General features: G+C 41.9%; 1 long non-coding RNA gene across 1 annotated transcript; it reads left to right on the top strand.

Annotated features, from left to right (window-relative positions):
* The first annotated feature begins 10223 nt into the window (after window positions 1–10223).
* LOC115849698 (uncharacterized) lies at window positions 10224–13934 on the top strand. The gene is made up of 3 exons (XR_009561497.1): window positions 10224–10895; window positions 11760–11855; window positions 13029–13934. It is a non-coding gene; the product is annotated as an uncharacterized lncRNA (long non-coding RNA).
* Window positions 13935–15401: the final 1467 nt, after the last annotated feature.

Here is a 15401-nt window from a genome sequence, read left to right as displayed (position 1 = left end):
CTACTCTTGCTGAGCCTTTCTGTTGGAGTGCAGCGAAACTGCCTTATACAGAATTGAGGGCGCAGAGAAAACAAAAACAAGACTATACTTTCTGTTGTAATGTTAGTGTACTAAAGAAAAATGTCCTTGCACATAAACAAAACAACACACACACACACACACACCCCTAAAAAGTCAGAAGTTGGGAAGTTGGTTTTCTCTTCCACCAACCACCTGTCTGACCTTGGCACTTCTGTTCCTGTGCCTGAGTTTTACTTTGCCCATCTGTAAAATGATGAAATTGAATTGAATGTTTTACACGTTAACTTCTAACTTTCAAATCCTCTGTTGAAATAGGTGATGCACCTTTGGCCATGGTGTTCTTTTTAGACCAATATCCTTTGTTGCTTTATGTGTAGGGCACCCGCTTTTTGATACCCAAACAACACTTCAAACATTTCCTGGTACAGAGGATTTTATTTTTTTTCTTGTTGACCACCCATTTATCTTCCTTCTAGGGAGAGTCCAGTCCATCATTTTCTTTTCAGACATGCCCCTCCTCCAGGTTTCAATACTTAAGGTTTGAGGCGGAAAAAAACCTTCTGGCTACAGTGTTCAAGGAAGGGAATAGAGGCTAACAAGAGTTATGCAGGGCTAATCCCTGGACTTCTGCTGGGGTAACGAGGTTGATGACATAGGGTTACCACTGTCCAATAGACAATCCATGCCGGAGTTAAAAGAAAAAGGAGCCTCCTTCCTCTAAATGCTTTATGTATATCTTTTGGACAATGTTACACTATTTGATTTTGTAAAAACATACCATTTTACTGCCATCTTCAAGAAAAGTGATGTAAAAACTATGAGAAGCTACCCCTGTATACAATGTGATCATCCATCACTCATAGATGTGATGCCCTGCTATATAAGTGCACACCTTGTGCAACCTTATGCTGTGATGCGCCCGCCCCTTCCAGCCAGCCCTGGAGCTGCGAGGGTATAAGCCCGCAGCTGTGCCAGAAGCTCCCACATAAACAGGGAAATATTTGAATCCCATAATGAGAAATACCAGAGAGGAGAAAAGGCAGAGAGAAGAAGGGGTGGGGAAGAGAGAAAGGGACCTGGTTAAAACATGTGAACTCCTGGATCCACATGTGCCTGAAAGATTGCCTCTTTCTTTTCAATTATATAGTATTTTATTTCTGTTGTTTGAAATCAAAATATCCTCTTGTAACTCACCTATTCTGCTATTCAATACATTGGATCAAAAAGGCTGGAACAAGTGAAATAGATATCCTGGTAAGGCAGCATTAGCTAATTTGGAAAGGGGGAAAGAAGCAAAGCAATAGAAAGGCATCCTTGGGAACACAAATACTGTGATCCTAGTATTTAGGCATCAGTACCTCAGGCTATATTTGATAGAGACTGTATCCTTATTTAGTTTTTAATTTAAGGCTATTTAGTAGGCACTTGGTGCCAAAAAATATATTTGAAGAGCTGTGTTACAAGTAAGAACACTTGATTTTTCACCTGCCCATGTGAAGATCTATGTTCTCCTCTTCCATTTCCAGGTCACAGCTTGCAATTGCTCAACAAATAGTTCTTGGCTGACTGTTGAATGTTGCCTTATTCTGTGTTCTCTCTTTGCTCTACTCATTCTCCCCAAACATCTGGCAGCAATCATTATCTTCTTTTTGTTGCAGTCATCTGTGTGCATGTTTTATTTCCCTTGCTAAGCTGGAAGATCCTTGAGGGTAAGGGGCTAGGTATTATAAGGGGCTAGGTATTATTTATCTTTTTACCTCGGACAATGTTCAGAATGGTGTTTTGTACCTAAGAAGCACTCATGTGTTGAATGAATCAGAATTGGTTTGCCATTCCCCACTGCCTTTATCTCACAATAACAGAAACATTAAGTGGGCAGAGCAGAACCGACGGCAAATAAATTGTCCTCTTAGTCACAGAATGCAGTTTCTAGAACTTAAAGAATAATTAGTAGATTTTGAAATAATTTTGTTTTACAAAAATTTCGTAAGATTGAAATACTCTAACCTTAAAGCTCTCGATCAACTCTAAAGGAGGGCTTTAATTGGCTCTTCCTGAGTCAAGTGTTTATTCCTGGGCCGATAACTGGGGCCATTGTCATAATAGAAAATGTGATTTGTTACCAGAGAAAGAGGAAAGTGACGCTGGGCTTGCAAGATATTTATATCTTCAGCCAGAGTGCATAGGATCTGGAACTTAATTGGTGACGCAGTATTTGTTTGAGATTATATGAATGAAAAATCTTTGTGTAAGAGTGATTAATCTAAAACTTGGCCAGTCATTGTCCTAGTGTCATATTAAATTGCAGGAGAATCTAGTTTTAGGCACAAAGATCATAAATATAAAATGTGTTCCCAGGTTTGATTCTGTGTAGTCAGTAATCTATACTCACCCACTCATTAATAAAAATGAAAGTTAAGGACTCAGTCCTAACTTATATGCTTAGCATTGTATTTTGCTAACAATCTCAGTTTTATTTTCTTTGTTCTCCCCTGTCCATCATCTTCTGCAGAAAATAATGTCTCCACTTTCAATTCCCTGTCTATTTAAATCCAATTTGTAATTTATAAAGTTGTCCTCCTTAAGGGCTGCTGCTTCTGCCACAGTAATGTACTCTGGCCATTATTATACTCTTCCATCTTTCATGGAGGTCTCCATCCATAGGTTTTGTTTTCATAGCTTTTTTTTTTTGGCGGTACGCGGGCCTCTCCCTGTTGTGGCCTCTCCCAATGCGGAGCACAGGCTCCGGACGTGCAGGCTCAGCGGCCATGGCTCACGGGCCCAGCCGCTCAGCGGCATGTGGCATCTTCCCGGACCGGGGCACGAACCCGTGTCCCCTGCATCGGCAGGGGGACTTTCAACCACTGCGCCACCAGGGAAGCCCTATACTTATGATTTTATATTTGCTTATTTACTTTTGTCTCCCCCCTCAGCTCAAGAGAGACTATATTCATCTGTGTTAATCACTGCTGTGTTTCCTGAACATGCCTATAAATCATACTGAAGAATGGTGCCTGAAATTTGGTAAGGGATCAATCAATTTTCTTGGCTGGATGAAGAAATGTGTTCATAAATTAATGAACAGATCTTCGGGGCTTCTGACTTGAGGACTAATGGGAAGAGGATGGCAAATTGTTGGGACAGGGTACTGCAAGAAGTAGTATTTGGAGTACTCTGATAGCTATCCTAAAAGATAAGATTGTGTTCATTTAAGTAGTTCTAATGAGAGAGCTGGGAACTAGGGACACACAGCATTAAGGTTTTTATAATGCATTCTGTAGAGTTCTTTTTAAGTCTGTACAAATATCATTGAAAATATATGCATACATATACACCTCTGTTACTTTACTCAGCGCTTTACGAGAGTCCCTCAAGGAAGGGGTAGTAGCAACTCTCAGTATCCTTCCTTTATGATGAGCTTAATTTATTCAAAGTTACATCATAATTTATTTGTAACTGTGAAACTAGACTTAGTTATTGAATAGACCCTCCCTAGAAACGTATGACATTAATAAAACCAACAAAACTTTGTTCAGTTTCCAATGATAGACACTACAGACTCAATTATGGGCCATCCAGTTTAATGAAGGGAAGAAGTGATTGAACAAATATAGAGCAAACAGAATATGAAGTTTTATCCTCCATTAATATTAGTAACGGATAGTGTGGGCTCCAATGCCTTCAAGATAGCTTGAGATCATCATCTCTGTGTCATGGGCAGGGGGATGTTCAGCCAGGATGTCTTTCACTGTCACTGAGAAAAATTTCCATAATATATAATGATACCTACTGAAACTGATATGGGGCATTTGGGTAATAAGGAATCCATTAGCATATTTTTCCGGAAGCCTTGACTACAAAACGAAGACAGTAGATTTGGACACTTTCAGCCATGAAGTTGTTTGGATAGTCATCTTTATGCCTAATGAAATAAGCTTATTTCATCTCTGCAGCTTCCCATATACCATTTTCCCACCTCTGTTTTATGTTTGGAAAGACTTTTAGAAATTGAAAGTCAAGTTAAAAAGTGAGTGACAACTTAAATGATATATGGAATATTTTGCTGACTTACAAGAGCATGCAGAATTAAATATGACCCAGTTCAAATGTTTATTTTAACGTGTATGTTGAGGTGGCGTTTCCAAGGTGCCAGAAAATGAGAATTCACCTTCCAGTGTGTGTTACCAGTTCTGTTCATTGCACAGAATCATCTTCATAAAACATACTGTTTTCTATGTACCTGGTATATATCTCAATTAGTTTGAAGAATTTCTCAGATACCTCTTAATATGTAGTGCTCCAATTCCAATCTTGCCATGTCCTGTACCAGTGACACAGCACACAGGAGTTTTATTTCTCTTTATTTCTCTGGGTTGTTCAGAACCCAATGAAAGAACAATGGAATGGGATCAAAGAGATCAGGGTTCTTGTCCCAGATTTACCATAAAATAATTGTGTCCTCTTGGGAAAATTATAGTCATTCTAGGTCCCTTTACTTTATTTTGACAGAGCTGCACTAGATGACCCCAAATAATATAGCCCTCTTTCAGTAGTAGCTTAGATGTTATTGGTATTCTGAAACAAATGAAGACAATGACACATGGAGCTGTGCAACATCTCTGTAACTCTGTTGTCTTAGAGTTGCCTCCATTTTACAGATGATAAGATGACTGTGCATAGAAGTAGATGTTTGGAACCAGCGGTTCCAAAGTAAGTGGAGGTAAACCACAAATTTCCTTCCTTCCTGAAGCTCACTTAGCCAAAACATAGGCTTCTGAATATTAAGCTGTAAAGCATATTATCGGTACATTTTAAAAGAAGCTATTCTTCTAGGATTTCCAATTAATAGCAGGAGGTTTTGAAATTCTTAAAAGATCATCGAATTTTGTGAGATTTACAGCTCTATTTTCCTGTAAAGCAAGTTGTATTAGTGCCAGACAGTCATCTGAGCTTCTGGATGCTTCTCTGAACCTCTTGAAGTTTTCTTCTTGCTATCTGAAATTCATGCCAGATAAGCCTTTTTCTAGAGCGTATGTACAGACTTGTGTATTTTTATATAGGAAAGTGATGCAGTGAGTCAAGTCGGGGGTTAAGCCCTCATTCTCAGAGTGGTATTGAGCTCCTGGTGAAATATAATCATCATTTCCTCAGAATCGAAAAGCAGTTATCTCAGGTGTATAATCCCATTAACTGTTTATACATTTACGTATGATACATGGATTTATTGTAGCTACGAGGTGTGTTCTCTTTGGGAAGTACAAAGCTCTTAGAGACATAGGTTGTTCATTTTTTGCTTTCCCACAAATACTGTGACCCTTTGAGCAGGAAGGTCTATATTTTACTAACATCTAGAACCAGCAGTTAACACGGTGTCTAAGATGTAGTCAATAAATATGAAATAGATAAATGAACACATTTTTATGTAAGGGCCAGGACATGGACAAATAGACATTTTTCATTTTCAGTCACAAAGCAACAACAGACATAAAAATGATACAGACAACAAGTGCTATGGTCATTCAAAGAAGGCATAGAATAGATAGAAGGATCTCCTCTATGGCACAGGGAACTATACTCAATATTTTGTAATAACATCTGTATGGGGCACCTGCTCCACACCAGGCCCTATGACAGGTGCTTACATACTTTCCCTCTCCCCCATCCTATGGGGGAAAGTACCTCTGCTATAGATTTAACATTTGCCTCCCCCAAAATTCATATGTTGAAATCCTAACCCCCAAAGTGATGGTATCAGGAGGTGTGGCATTTGGGAGGTGATAAGGTCATGAGGGTAGAGCCCTCATGAACAAAATTAGTGCCCTCATAAAAGAGACCCCGCAGAGGTCCCTCGACCTTTCTGCCATGGGACGTTACAGAGAAAACACGCCAACTGTGACCCAGGAAGAGGATACTCACCGGACTGTGAATCTGCTCGCACCCTGATCTTAGACTTCCAACCTCCAGAACTATGAGAAATAAATTTCTGTTGTTCATAAGCTACCCAGGCTCTGGTATTTTGTTATAGCAGCCCAAATGGATTACGATCACCTCTGTCCTTAGGTTTCAGACCCAGAAACTCAACTTTGTAGAGGTTACGAGAACCCTAAAGCCACTCAACCAGGCAGAGGCAGATTTGAAATTTAAGTCTCCAATTCCACATGTAAGTCTATCAGACCCTGTCTCCAGACATGATGTCATGAACAAGAGCTAATGCAACAAAGAGTTTACACGCAGCAAAACAATTAGCAAACAAAGTAAGAATATAGTAGACCGACTGTTTTGGTCACCCAATAGCCATTCACCACTCTTCCAGTTGAACAGAAGCCATGCCCCATGGGCACATTCAGCCCTGCTGTTTTCACTTCTCAGATTTGAGGGGTAGGAAATTATTATCCCTCCTGGCCATCAGCACCCTGACCTCTACCACCCACCGGGCCAGCTTCAAGAACAGCTGGATCCACCTGTTCAAATGAAACAGGTCTGCTCTCTGTGGTGTTGGCTTCTAGTTCAAGCAGCTCTCCCCACATGATAGCAAAGCTGGCTCCCAGCAGTTGCAAGCATGAATCCTACCAGCCTAGCAGTCCCAACAGATACCTTTTAAGTATTTGTTCCCCAAAGCTCCAGTTAAAAGTCCTAGGCTGATTCCAATTTGACCTGCTCTGGACGAACATTTTCTTTAGAACCAAGAAGGCTGCCAGACAAAATACAGGATGCCCGCCTCGTTAAAGCTGAACTTCAGATAAACAGTAATTTTTTTGGTAGAAGTATGTTGCATGCAATGTTTAAGACACCCTAAAAAGTCGTGGTTTTCATCTGCGGTTCAGCTTTAACTGGGCGCCCCGTGTGGGCTTTGCCGGCTGTGGTGGGCGCCAAGCGGGGTGGGTGGGGACGGGGGTGGGGTGGGGGGGGACTGTGGCCCGAGCCGGGTTGCACACCCAGCCCACAGCGTGCAGGGAGAGAGGGACAGCCTAATCTCCGCTGCAGGAGCTGAGACGGGGAGAAGGGGAGCGCCCCAAAAGGAAACCAGCTGCCCCTCCCAGGAGAGAGGAGATGGCTGTTCAGCAGCCAGAAACAGCAGAGGAGCCAGAGCACAGAAGCGGCGGCCTCTGAGGACGCGGCGCACATATTTCTGGTGGGGAGGGGCACGCGGGCCGGTCCGTGGGAAAGAGGGGAGCCCGCGCCGGCCCCTCCGCCTCCCGAGCCTGTGCGTTTCCCTAAAAGAGCAGCAGCTGTGCAAACTGACGGTTCACAGTTGTGATAAATCGCCTTAGGAAAGCACTTCGATTAAAGTCACATCTAACTAGAACGCAAGAAGTCACCCCTGAACAAATCAATGGCGAGAGGGGCAGCTCTGGGCGCGCACCCACCCCGCTGCTGTTTTGCTTTCCCCGCAGGACGAGGGACGCTCACTGGGTCGCGGGGACAGCGCGCTGTCTCAGCTGGGGAAGAGGCGCTTTCTCAGGACACATGCAAAACCCAAAGTGTGAAAGGAGTCCTTTATTCCATTCCTTTGGGGGATTTCTTAATGACGTAAAGCCCAACTTGGTTTCAGATCTGCCTGTCGTTTCCGTGACAGAACCTTCCTGGGGGGTCCACCAGCAGCGGGGTGGCCAGGCGCCACAGGGCTGTGCTCTCCTTCCCAAGCCAGTTCATCTCCATCTGTAGCATTTTCAGAGAAACTCTCGGATAGGTTTTCTCCAACAGGTTCTTTTTCCTTCACTTTATAAAGTCATTCTCCTGCACAAAATGAACGGCCTGAAGACATCACTGAGCCTCTTTTCCTCCCAGGGTCAGGGCCAGCACGGCCCCCAGACCACAGAGGCGCAGGACCTCACAATGGGCTTCAGGCCTTCCCCTCCCCTCCCGCCCCTCCCACCGCGCCCTACCCCTCCCCTCCTCCCCTGCAGAAATCACATCCCTTTCTCCAGACTCCCCACTTCAGCTTGACTTCCAGCAGATCTTTACCCTGCCAGTTAGTAATTCAGGACTAATAAGGTGATTGCTTTCATTTATGGAAGCAGTTGTGGGGGGGGGGGTGGATGAAATGGCTTTGCCCCTATTCTTGTTGGAAAAATAAATTACACCCACTGTCACTTGAGATCTTATTTTCCCCCCAATCAAGCAAATTAGCAGCGTGGTTCATTTTCCCAGCATTCACTCCTGAACAGACGGCAGTGCCCTGGAACGTGGCTTAGAGCTGTGTGGTCAGTGCAATTGTTCGGGGCTCTTTGTGCCGACAATGAGAAGAGACGCCTTGTCTCCGGAAAGAAAAGTGGCCCTTGTCTTGCTTTGGCCAACGAGCTGCCCAGAGCGCTGCCCGCCTGGCTTCTGAGGAAGATGTACACCGCCATCTATTGGATATTGGGGCTCACTGCAGTGTGCTCGTTCTCCCGCCTTTCCTTCTGGCAGGTAACAACAAGCAATACTGCTTCTTGTAAGTTCCTAAAAATAGGGGAGGTCTTATATCACCAGGAGTGAAATGTTTGCCTCAATGTCTGTAATGAAAGTGCAACCCCATGCTTGCACAACGTCTGTCTTGTCAGTAGCCCTCTTTCATCCCGATGTTTAGGTCCAAGACAGGATCGTCATTGTCTGAGCAATGGGTATCTCTCCGAAGCTGGGTAGTTCTCCCCTGTCCCAAGTAGTGTGGGAGGAGACAGTCAGCACCTTCACAGACGCCTTCATCTCTGCAGCCTCGCCATCACTCCTCCTCTCGCCCACAGCAAGCCCGATTCCAAAGTGCACAGGGTAGAGGCGTTCGAAAGTTGGCTTGTTCAACCAGGGGCATTGCCACTTCCCAGAGAGAGCCAGAAACACACCCACATCCTAAGACTCTTTTCAGTCTTGGCGTTGAGGGGGTTCCCACTCTGTCCCCTGACTACACACAAGTCAGTGTCTTTTTCCTTTCCGCTCATTCTACCTACATGAAGAGCACGTTGATCTCCCCAGTTTTAACACAGGAACCATGATTTTCTTGGGTTTTGTGTATGTGGGGGGGGGGGGAGAGAATGGGAGAGAGAGCAAGTACATCCCAGTATGGAAGGGCTTGGGGCCGTGGTTCTCCACCGGGGGCAATTTTGCACCCAGGAGACATTTGAAAGTGTCTTGGGACACTTTGGATGGTCACAGCTTACGCGAGGCTAAAAGTCCTTCCATCACAGGACAGGCCCACAGCAAAGAAGCATCCAACCCCACCCAGCAGTCGTGCTGAGGCTGAGAAAGCCTGGTGTAGGCTCGCAGATATCGCCCTCCAGCAAGCCGGTTGGAACACTGATTGTCCTCAAATGGCCCACACTGCAGAGGCTGTGGATAGATAATGCATCCTCTCCCAAGTCAGTACTGATCGCCGTTTTTCTTCTTTTAGACTCTTCCATTTTAAACATAATTTAGCTGTCTCTTTTTCTTCCCTCTGCTCTGCTGAGAAGAGAAAGGATTGGAAAGCGGGAGGGGAAGGTGACAGAAAAGGAGGATTAGAGGCCTGACCTGTTTCTCCTGCAGAAGCTGGGCACATTCCTCTCTCACACATGCTTTGTGACCCAGCAGGGTACAATTAAAAGCACAATAATTTGCTTGTTATTCAAGTCAGGCATTAGTCCGGGTAATGGCGTGCTTGGTGTAGACATGGATTTCCTTGTTCGGAGCTAAGCACAGGACTAGCTGAATTCTCCATGGAGAAATCTTGATTTGTTCAGGTCTTTCATGTTTTCTACAGAGAAGGGATTATGTCTTCCTAAAGAGGGGCGTTGCTTAAAAAGCTACAAAGTGTAAGAAAAGGATTTAGGGCAGAAGGGCCTGTGGTTACGTAGTTGAGGGGTACAGGGAATTTCAGAGCCAAGGATTATTTAAAGCCATAGAGTTAAAAAAATAATTGCTTTAGGGACTTCCCTGGTGGTGCAGTGGTTAAGAATCTTCCTGCCAGTGCAGGGAACACGGGTTCGAGCCCTGGTCCGGGAAGATCCCACATGCCGTGGAGCAACTAAGCCCGTGAGGATAGGTGCCAACTGGCACTCACCAGCCCAAGAGGTTTGTCTGCTCAGCCGCGGGGGTGGGCGGGGCTGCAAGCTGAGGATCGGGCTTTAGTCGGAGCGCAGGGAGAGGACTGGGGTTGGTGGCGTGAACATAGCCTGAAGGGGTTAGTGCACCACGGCTAGCCGAGGTGGGGGGGTGGGGAGTCCGGGAAAAGATCTGGAGCTCCCGAAGAGGCAAGAGACTTTTTCTTCCCTCTTTGTTTCCTGCTGCGCGAGGAGAGGGGATTAAGAGCGCTGCTTAAAGGAGCTCCAGAGATGGGCGCGAGTCGTGGCTAAAAGCGCGGACTCCAGAGACGGGCATGAGACGCTAAGGCTGCTGCTGCCGCCACCAAGAAGCCTGTGTGCGAGCACAGGTCACTATCCACACCCCGCCTCCGGGGAGTCTGTGCAGCCCGCCACAGCCAGGTTCCCGGGATCCAGGGACAACTTCCCCGGGAGAACGCATGGTGAGCCTCAGTCTGGTGCAAAGTCACGCCGGCCTCTGGCGCCGCAGGCTCGCCCCGCACTCCGTGCCCCTCCCTCCCCCCGGCCTGAGTGAGCCAGAGCCCCCGAATCAGCGGCTTCTTTAACCCCGTCTTGTCTGAGTGAAAAACAGACGCCCTCCAGCGACCTACACGCAGAGGCGGGGCCAAATCCAAAGCTGAGCCCCTGGGAGCTGTGAAAACAAAGAAGAGAACGGGAAATCTCTCCCAGCAGCCTGAGAAGCAGTGGATTAAAGCTCCACAATCAACTTGATGTACCCTGCATCTGCGGAATACATGAATAGACAACGAATCATCCCAAATTGAGGAGGACTTCAAGAGCAAGATTTATCATTTTTTCCCCTTTACCTCTTTTTCTGAGCGTGTATGTCTATGCTTCTCTGTGAGATTTTTGCCTGTATAGCTTTGCTTCCACCATTTGTCCTAGGGTTCTATCCGTCTGTTTTTAAAATTTTTTTCTTAATAATTATTTTTAGTTTAATAACTTTATTTTATATTACTTTATCTTCTTTCTTTCTTTCCTTCCTTCCTTCCTTCTTTCCTTCCCTCATTTAGACAAAGAATCATCCCAAATTGAGGAGGTGGACTTTGAGAGCAAGATTTATGATTTTTTTCCCCTATTCCTCTTTTTGTGAGTTTGTAAGTGTATGCTTCTGTATGAGATTTTGTCTGTATAGCTTTGCTTCCGCCATTTATCCAAAGGTTCTATCCGTTCGTTTTTTTTCTTAATAAGTATTTTTTAATTTAATAACTTTATTTTACTTTATCTTATTGCTTTCCTTCCTTTTTCCTTCCTTCCCTCCTCCCTTCCTTCCTTCCTCCCACCGTCCCTCCCTCCCTCCATCCTTTCTTTCTTTCTTTCCTTCTTTCCTTCTTCTTTCTTTCTTCCTTCCTTAAATTAAATTCAATATAGATATTTAAATTTAAGGTAAAATTAAATTATAATTTGAAATTATATGTGGAGTTTTATTTCCTAAAGAATATTTTGGAAATTTCAACTCCTATTTTAACTTATATTTTCAGAGAAGGTATTTGGTCCAAATGAAGAATATCTTCAATTATTGTTCTTCTATTGCAAGCAAAAAAGGATTTATACTTCTTTTCATGAAATATGGTTGTTTGACAACAGAAGGATAAATATTTTATATTTTTAGAAACAACAATCAGGCTACTGATATTCTTAATGAGTTTTAATAAATCTGAATGCTTCTTATCATCTACTCTTTAGCTGGTACCTGAGGAGTTGTATACCTCCCTGAAGATATGTGCTCCAGACCCATAAATATGCAGTTCACAGAGCCCACCACCAGAGGACAAAAATGAAGTAAAATCTTGAAACCATGTAGTGAAAATAGTGGGAGTTTAAATAAAAGCAACATTTCACAGTATGCTTTTCTGACCAATGTTATATCTAATACCCTAATGGATTATATGTACATGGATTCTGAAAAGTCAGCAGCACACTTCACTGGTCAATTTCTATGATAAGGGGAACGGAATTTGAGTGTAGAAAAACAGTATACTTACATCTTAAAATTCCACCCCTACAGAATCTACTCACTATTGAAAACTGGTAAGAATAATAGCTTTCTGTGTCTCAGTGACCAGTTAACATTTTCAAGAGTAGAATTTATCTTCCTATGATGCTCAAATACACAGGAAAAATGCATATCTAGGACAATGGATAAACTCTATATGACATGAGAAAATATTCAAATGGAAAAAGTATAAGTATCTACAAGGCACAGTTTTATATGCATTAGTGTGGATATATACATAAAGTAGCTCTAAGAAACATAAAAATCACTTCCAGGAAGTAATTTTAGGTAGAAGAGAATTAACATGGATGAGGAAGAAAAGAGAGTTGGTTTTAAAATAGTTTCATTTACTTGTGTTTTTTTTGTTTGTTTATTTATTTTTTTATTTATTTGGTCTTTGGAATATAAGAAAACAGTGGCTTTCAGATCAGTATCCCAGTGGAACAAAGGGACCGAGGTCTATCCTGGAGCCCAGCCATTGTTTGACTATCTTGTAATAATACTGGTGAAATACAACCAAATCATTTGAACTATAAGCATCCTCTCTGACAATAAATTTAAGACACCAACATTATATATTAAAGAAAGTAAAGAGAGAATACTGTTTTCTTTAGAGAGAAAATACAGATCCTGGACCAAATCAATAATGTCAGCAAACCTCATGGGTATAAAATATTCTGCTGCCTATCATTTAGAACATGCCTCTAGAAGAGGGAAACTGGGTGATAATTTCCCCAGATTTTATATTTAATTCAAATATTTTAGATAAGAGGCATCTCTAGTAAAACACTGTATTATTGATTCTTTCCAATATGATAGCTCACAGGAGTTCCTCTTTCCTTCTCAAATACATATGGGGAAATGGAGGTGGGTGTGGGTTAGAGGAAGTATCTAAATAGAGCATAATAATCAACAGTTTGTTTTTTTAAAATAGAAATTTCTATTCAAATTGTTTCCAGAGACAGAAACACACAGAGACAATTCCATGTGACAACAGTGAAAGAGACCAGAGTGATGCAGCTGCAAATCAAAAAACTGCCAACACCAGTGATTGATGGCCACCACCAGAATCTGGTTAAGACAAAGAAGGATCCTCCCCTTGAGGCGTCAGAAAGAACATGGCCCTCTCAACACTTTGAGTTTGAACTTCTGGCCTCTAGAGCTGTGATAAAATAAATTTCTGTTCTTTTAAGCTAACAAGTTTGTGGTATCTTGTCATGGTAGCCCTAGAAATGACAGTATTTGATTCCTGAGCTGGCAACTGTATTTTGACTATGTAATGACTATTCCAAGATAATCAACAGACACAAAGATAAAGGCAAAACTGAGACTAAGCCCAGTTCTTTTTATTCCCAGAATAATAAATGATTTTTTAATTAATTTAGATCTCTTTGTCTAACCCCTCTGCTTTTCAGAAGAGTATGTGGGACCAATCAAGTATTAATATGTTATACTTTCACTTTAATTCATCTCAAATTATTTCTAATTCCCCTTATGAGTTCTTACTTGACCCATGAATTATTTAGGAATATATTCTTTAATTTCCATTTGTGATTTTCAACAAATTTCTTTCTGTTAACGATTTCTTATTGCATTCTGTTTTCATCTGAGAGCACTCTTTGTATTGTTTATGTCCTTTAAAATGTACTGAAATTTGTTTTATGGCCTAGCATATAGTATATCCATGTGCATTTGAAAAGAATGTATATTCTGATGCTGTTGGGTGGAATGTTTTATAGATGGCTGTTAGGTCTACTTGATTGATAATGCTGTTCAAGGTTTTTATTTTCTTGTTGATTTTCTGTCTGTTCTGCTATTGAAAGAAGGGTATTAAAGTATCCAACTATTATTGTAGAACTGTCTGTTTCTCTTTTCTGTTGTGTTGATTTTGCTTCATTGTATTTTGAAGTCCTGTTGTTAGGTGCTTATAAGTTTATAATTATTATGCATTCTAGATGGAATAATCACTTTATCATTTTAAAATGTCTTTGTCTCTAGTAAAAATTTTCATCTTAAAATGTAATTTTATTTTATTTCCATTTCTCTAGGAGGTGGGTCAGAAAGGATCTTGCTGTGATTTATGTCATAGAGTGTTCTGCCTATGTTTTCCTCTAAGAGTTTGATAGTTTCTGGCCTTACATTTACATCTTTAATCCATTTTGAGCATATTTTTGTGTATGCTGTTAGGGAGTGATCTAATCTCATACTTTGACATGTACCTGTCCAGTTTTCGCAGCACAATTTATTGAAGAGGCTGTCCTTTCTCCACTGTACATTCCTGCCTCCTTTATCAAAGATAAGGTGACCATATGTGCGTGGGTTTATCTCTGGGCTTTCTATCCTGTTCCATTGATCTCTCTTTCTGTTTTTGTGCCAGCACTATACTGTCTTGATTACTGTAGCTTTGTAGTATAGTCTGAAGTCAGGGAACCTGATTCCTCTAGCTTCGTTTTTCGTTCTCAAGATTGCTTTGGGTATTCGGGGTCTTTTGTGTTTCCATACAAATTGTGAAATTTTTGGTTCTAGTTCTGTGAAAAATGCCAGTGGTAGTTTGATAGGGATTGCATTGAATCTGTAGATTGCTTTGGGTAGTAGAGTCATTTTCACAATGTTGATTCTTCCAATCCAAGAACATGGTATATCTCTCCATCTATTTGTATCATCTTTAATTTCTTTCATCAGTGTCTTATAATTTTCTCCATACAGGTCTTTTGTCTCCTTAGGTAGGATTATTCCTAGATATTTTATTCTTTTTGTTGCAATGGTCAATGGGAGTGTTTTCTTGATTTCACTTTCAGATGTTTCATCATTAGTGTATAGGAATGCCAGAGATTTCTGTGCATTAATTTTGTATCCTGCAACTTTACCAAATTCATTGATTAGTTCTAGTAGTTTTCTGGTAGCATCTTTAGGATTCTCTATGTATAGTATCATGTCATCTGCAAACAGTGACAGCTTTATTTCTTCTTTTCCGATTTGGATTCCTTTTATTTCCTTTTCTTCTCTGATTGCGGTGGCTAAAACTTCCAAAACTATATTGAATAAGAGTGGTGACAGTGCGCAACCTTGTCTTGTTTCTGATCTTAGTGGAAATGGTTTCAGTTTTTCACCATTGAGGATGATGTTGGCTGTGGGTTTGTCATATATGGCCTTTATTATGTTGAGGAAAGTTCCCTCTATGCCTACTTTCTGCAGGGTTTTTTATCATAAATGGGTGTTGAATTTTGTCAAAAGCTTTCTCTGCATGTATTGAAATGATCATATGGTTTTTCTCCTTCAATTTGTTATTATGGTTTATCACATTGATAGATTTGTGTATATTGAAGAATACT

This window comes from Globicephala melas, unplaced genomic scaffold, assembly GCF_963455315.2.
Source record: "Globicephala melas unplaced genomic scaffold, mGloMel1.2 SCAFFOLD_85, whole genome shotgun sequence".
Classification (NCBI taxonomy): Eukaryota; Metazoa; Chordata; class Mammalia; order Artiodactyla; family Delphinidae; genus Globicephala; species Globicephala melas.
Note: the sequence above shows the minus strand (reverse complement) of the source record. Positions and strands in the feature narration are given on the sequence as shown.